Consider the following 6450-nt stretch of genomic DNA (forward strand, 5'->3'; position numbering starts at 1 on the left):
AAACACTTCCCGATCCTGACAACCATCAGCACAATCAGTGCCACGCCCTGTTTTTACACCACAGAGTCTCCAAGCCCCACCCACCCACCCCACCTCAGGACGAGTGGCCAGCGGCGGTTCAGACACTGACCCTCTGGAGAAGAGCGGGAAATTGATGAGGCGCGTCAGCAGTGGGGACAGGAAGGACGAGTCCTTCAGCACCTGCGGGCAGAAAGGATTCCTGCTAGAACGTCTGCAGGTTCTGGATCTGTGCTGTCTGTTTTACCAACATCATAGTGGTTCATCAGTAGTTACAGGGGACAGTCCCCCCCCGGAGACACTCAGGGCTAAGTGTCTTGCTCAGGGACACGATGGTAGTAAGTGGGGTTTGAACCTGGGTCTTCTGGTTCACAGTCGGCCGGGTTACACACTAAGGCTCCTACTATGTACCACGTGGTGTGTGTGTGTGTGTGCGTGTGTACATTGTGTGTGTGTGTTGTGTGTTTGTGCATGTTTTTCAGTGTGGTTTGTGTGTGTTGTGTTGTGTGTTCACCTTCTGTAAAAGTCGGGGATAATGTGTTTCTGGGAAGATTCCTCCGTTTGACAGGCAGAGGCTGTTGATGGTCAGGTGACCGCTCCTCTTCTGGTCACTCCTGCGTGTTTATTGATTATTGATTAAGTGACCAGCTCAGATGTTCCAGAAATGGTCAGCGGCACCTTCGCCTCTCCTCACCTGTACAGCAGCTCCAGTGCCACCGTGTCTCCGTAGTCGTGGGACAGGATGTTGACCCGGTGGTCCGACAGGCCCAGGTGGGCCACCAGCGCCTCCACCACGCTGGCCTGTTCGAAGATGGAGTACCGGTGGGGCCTCTGCAGCAGGGGAGAACGCAGGAACCCACCCGGGATCAAACCTCGCCCCGCCCGGTTCCAGAACCTCGTCCACAGAACCTCCTCTACTTACCGCGCTTGTCGCTGAAGCCGAAGCCCAGGAAGTCCAGGGCGACGACCCGGTTAAAACGCTGATTCAGAGGCTCCCAGATCTACACAGCAGGAGAAGAAGAACGTTCTGGGGTTTTTACTCCTTCTGGATCCAGCGCTGCAGGTGACTGAATGTTAAAAACTCACTTTGTTCCAGTCGTAACTGGACGTGGGGAAGCCGTGTAAAAGGATCACGACGTCAGAGCTGCCTACTGCGCCGAAGGACTCTACAGTAACACACACACACAACCACACACACACACACACACACACACACACACACGTTGGCTTCTAGTTAGACGCTGGTGAAGCTGGTAACAGAACATGTTGGTTGAGAGGAGGTCCAGCGGGGGGCCCCTGGGGACCTGGGGCCAGTCACCTCGGTAGAAGACGCTGCTCCCGCGGAAGGCGAAGGAGCCGCCGGCGGAGTGCCAGCCGTGCAGCGCCGGCGACAGTCGCGGCGGCGGGACGTGCAGGTACACGGCGAGCAGCGGGACGCAGATCAGGCCCACGTGAAGCCACCACTCCCTCATGGCGCCGCGGAGAGAGCCGCGGTCCTCGCCCTACAGAGCAGGGGCCAGCAGCATGAGAACCACGCCCGCCTGACTGGGGCCCAGCAGGGTCATCTCACGTGTGACAATCACACTTTTATACAACGTGACCACCGCTGGTGTGAAAAGTGAAGCGATTGTCAATGCGATACACAGCAGCACAGCACACGGTGACACGGTGAAATGTGTCCTCTGCATTTAACCGTCACCCTTGGTGAGCAGTGGGCGGCCATGACAGGTGCCCGGGGTGCGTGTGGGGACGGTGCGTCGCTCAGTGGCACCTCGGCGGCTCAGGATTCGTACCGGCAACCTTCTGGTTACGGGGCCGCTTCCTTAACCGCTAGGCCACCATGGCCACCATGAGTGATGGTTAGCGGTGACCTCTTCTCTTCCATAACCCAGCCACTGGGGACGCAGGTGACACACAGGTGTCCCACGTCTGGGTAAACGCTGGGTCGGATTGTCCAGACCAGATGATGCGCCGTGGCAACCCCTAATGGGTTGCCAACCTTCTAGCTGGTCTACCACTATGCACCATCCGACCTCTACAACTAATACAAAATGCAGCAGCATGACTGATCTTCAACCTTCCCAAGTTCTCTACAACGCCCCTCTACTACGTTCCCTCCACTGGCTCCCAGTAGCTGCACGCATCAGGTTCTAAATACTGATGCTGGACTACAAAGCCAAACATGGAGTAGCACCATCCTACCTCACAGCCCTTATTACACCTCACACTGCACCTCGTATACTCCGAGCCTCCAGTACTGCTCGCCTGGTCCCTCCATCTCTGAAGGTAAAAGGAAGACGCTCATCTAGACTCTTCTCCCCTCGTTTGGCCCCTCGGTGGAAACTTCCAGCTCAGTCACTGAGCACCTTCAACGACAGAGCTCAAGACCTTCCTCTTTAGAGAATTTTTAGATTAATTGTAATTTTCTTCTTGTCGAACTTTGTGTAAAAACAAACAGAGTGAATAAAGATTGTATTCATAGTTGGGGGTCCTAGTGAACCGGAATTGATCTCTTCATCGATGGTAACATGAAAGCACGTTGTAAGTCGCTCTGGATCAGGACATCTGCCAAATGCCGTAAATGTAAATGTAATGGGAGCAGCCGACAGAGGAAGAAGATGATATTCCTCTTCCATGATGAAACGTGGAATAACGTGGAATAACGTGGAATAACGTGACCCCTCCGCCCCTCCTGTAATACAAACTTCTCCAGGGACTTTCTGCTCCTCTGGTTTCTAGAACAGTCTTACCACCAACGTCTCATACACGGGACACAAATCCACTTTTCAGACGGGCCTGCTGGCTTCGTGAAGCGTTATAACGTCAGCAGAGGCAGCATTAGTGATTTCCAGGATAATCCCTGTCGGGGAGGGGGGGGCGGGTTGAAAAGTTATTCCGAATATTCTCGATCATATTCGGGTCGCTCAGGTCGTGACCGAGACCGGATCGGAACCGTCACAGCAGGAACCCCGGTCTGTCTGGACCTTTGACCCCCCCGTGACGTGATAATATGAACCCGGAGCGGCCGAGGGAGGGTGTAAAACGCGGGTGCGAGTGGGGGAGACTCACCGCCGAGTCGCACCGGGTCATGACAGCCGGGCCCGGAGTCGGAGCGACGCGTCCCGCCGGCGGCCGCGGAGCAACGCGGTTTACGGAGCGCGGAACTGCGCATGTCCACGGGCGGGGGGGGACCAAGTATCGCGAGAGCCGAGATCCCGACCGCCGACACACCGTTACCTGTTCGACGTTTCGGACCGATTAGAAACCACGTGTAATGAATTACGAAATGAAAAGAAAGCGATGGATCGAGGTTCGATTGTTCAGCGGCGCCACCTGCCGGTGCTTGAATGGACTCCTGTCCTCCATTGTGAGGAACTCGGGCACCTTCTACATGGATCTTACTGCAGGGTCAAGAGGGCATTCTTACATTTACAGCATTTACCAGACGCCCTCATCCAGAGCGCCGTACAACCAGTATTTACAGGGACAGTCCGCCTGGAGACGCTCAGGGTTAAGTGTCCTGCTCAGCGGGACAATGGTAATTAGTGGGGTTCGAACATGGGTCTTTACAGCCTTCTTGTTCCTCAGGCAAGTATCTCACCAACCAGGCTACTACCAGCCACTCTCGCTGGTTGCACATTTCATGGCAACAAGGGAAGCAAATTGTTTCTGACTAACCATCATCGAGTCCCTCGATTCTTCACTTTGAGTCCAGAGTAGAGGACAGAACAGCAGCAGGTACCGGGCTGGTTGAAATAGTGCCAGATTGTGCGGTCTCTGATCTGATCTCCACCAACAGGATGTTGAAGGTGTCTTGTACAATAATCTGTAGCCAGTGTTACTCCCAACAATTTAACCAAATAAGAGCCAAATATTATTCTGAAGGGAAGTGAAAGCTGCAATTAGGCTAAATATTAATTTTTTATTCTTAAAAACCATACACATTACTCAACAAGTTTCAAATGTAAATCGAATCACAATAACCATTTACATTGCTCAAGATAAATAGACATGAAGTACTTTTCTATTTCCAAATGTTAAGATAAAAAAATAAATCCATAAAACAAATGGATAAACATTCATTCCCATTACAGGAAGAAGCTACATAATAAAACAGATTATGGTTTTTTTTTCCTTGTTCCATTTTTATTTGCACTCTCAAGCTGCTTTGTTAAATTTGAGAAGAGAAAAAATAATAATACAAGGAAAATAACTTATTCCATAAAGAAACGTGACTGATCCAAATAAACAGCATGCACAACCCCTCCCCCTTTCCCTTAAATGGCCTCCTGGGGGAGGAGCCTGCCCATCCACACCTGAACACAAACCCTGTGGTTGATGAACTACTACACAACACAAAAAATGTGTTAGTATTAGAACAATAGGCCTGAACGCACCATGCCTATTTCCTTTCATTCAACTCGCCACCCTGAGTGTAAAAAAAAAGAAAAAAAAAAAAAAAAAAAACCTAGCAGAACCAATCACAACCCTCTTCTGTAATAGGCCCCACCCCATTTCTCATTTGTAATTTTTGTCAGATGCCCCATAACTCTGGTTCAGTAGGCAGAAAAGTTATCAGCTGTCCATAAAAATTACAAAGTGAAGAATCACCCGTGTGTCGACATCGGTATCAAAAATTTTGCGAAGGGCGGAGAAGTTTCAGCAAAGTACCCTGTGCAGAGCAACCAGTGTTCACGTTGTTTTATTCTCTAAAAAAAATCCACTTCAACTCAGAAGCACTTCCAGTATACCAGGTGTTCAAAATTTTCCTACAAAGAAACCAAACGCAGCAACGTTTTCATGACCGTCAGGAGTATGTATGGAATAAGATGATCTTTTTTTTTTTTTTTTTGGTAATTTTTGATATTTTTTTAAATGTCACCAAGCCTGAACTCTTAAGGGGAAACGTGTCCTTAAAAAGAAATCTTTAAAAAAAAAAAAAAAAAAATCAGAAAAATAATCCACATATTTCTCGACCAAGACAACAGTTTACTAGCTAAAGACAAAATCTTAAGTTAGAACTCAGGATGAGTTATTTACTTTTAAATCATTGCCTCCTTTCTCATCTATCATTTGCTAAGCCTGAGTAAACAAATCTTAATATTGTACATTGGCAGGGACCGACATGTCGCCCAGATGAACCGTGTGAACCTTTTTTATAGTCTCGAATTGAAAAGAAAAACTTGAAGGCTGTGTTCAGACTGGAATTCTTTTCTTGCAAGATTTATAAAATAAAAATAAAAAATCTGACTGATCAGGGCTCGTCCTGGGAGAAAATTTCCGATGTGACCGTACTAATTACAGTGATATGACAACGTTACATGGAAAATTGCTATTTAACTTCATTGAGCATTTCTCCCCAAATGAGCTGAAAACATTCAGAAAAAGTAAACATTTTCAGAATAAGGCAAGAATGCAAGAACGAGTGTTATATCCGCTGTTCTCAGAAATGCGATGGGTAAAAATTCTCTCTGTTAAATTGTCATACTTTAAATGCTGCTTAAACGCCACGGGATCGGGACATCCAGTCTGAACACAGCTGGAACTAGTGAACCCTGCGAGTGGAGGCCGCGGGTTCCACGCCCTCAGAGGGACCTCAGCGTCTCTGCTGTACAAGCCTTACTGTTATCTATTTGGCTAGATGGTTCTATCTTTATCTACAAATATTTAACAAATAAAAACTGCAGGCAAAAAATTGTTTCATTTCCATAGAAATCCCCTTTTTTCCTGAAAATACAGCAGTATCTGATATTCATGTTAAATCACTTTGTCCCCTTATTCTGCATTGAGTCAGGAAAGCTCTTTAACCAGCAAACAGAAGAAAAAAAAAAAAAGTATCTTACAAACTTTTGTAAACAGACCTGCTTTTCAAAAAAAATTAAAAATACTTAACATAAATAATAATAATAATTCAAAATATTAACAGCCAAATGGAGCAGAAAATTAGTGTCTAACAAAGGGCTAAAGAGAAAATGTACATCCAGCTAAAGGTTCAATTATCGCCATCTTCAAGCCACAAGAAGGTCAGTCCCTTTATTGTTGTTAATAATAATATATTTAAAAAAAAAAAAAAAAAAAAAAAAAACAGGTCACTTCAATCCAAAAAAAAATACCTTACCGGGTGAGGGAGAGGCGAGGAGAACAGGAGACCCCCTTGGGGATATTAAGTATGAGGGGAAAAAAAATAATAAAGAAATTTCACGAACCAAAACCTACATTCTGGTGAACGCTCGCTCATGTTCCAGTCTGTGGAGACGTGATGGTCAAAATCCAAACGAAACGGAATGTGTAGAAATACCAGTGTAGAACTACATTTGACATTTCACACTCTTTTCGGAAATTGGGGTTAATAAAAGGTTGGAGCTAAAACACGGAAAATGAAAACGCAAGTGTAGGAACGCACTGGAATTCCACACATTCTATTTTCATCAG

At 47.1% G+C, this 6450-nt stretch overlaps 1 pseudogene; it reads right to left on the reverse strand.

Moving 5' to 3' along the window:
- Nucleotides 1-93: 93 nt before the first annotated feature.
- Nucleotides 94-3177, reverse strand: LOC114772539 (mesoderm-specific transcript homolog protein-like; annotated as a pseudogene).
- Nucleotides 3178-6450: the final 3273 nt, after the last annotated feature.

The sequence above is a fragment of the Denticeps clupeoides genome, unplaced genomic scaffold, assembly GCF_900700375.1.
Source record: "Denticeps clupeoides unplaced genomic scaffold, fDenClu1.1, whole genome shotgun sequence".
NCBI lineage: Eukaryota > Metazoa > Chordata > Actinopteri > Clupeiformes > Denticipitidae > Denticeps > Denticeps clupeoides.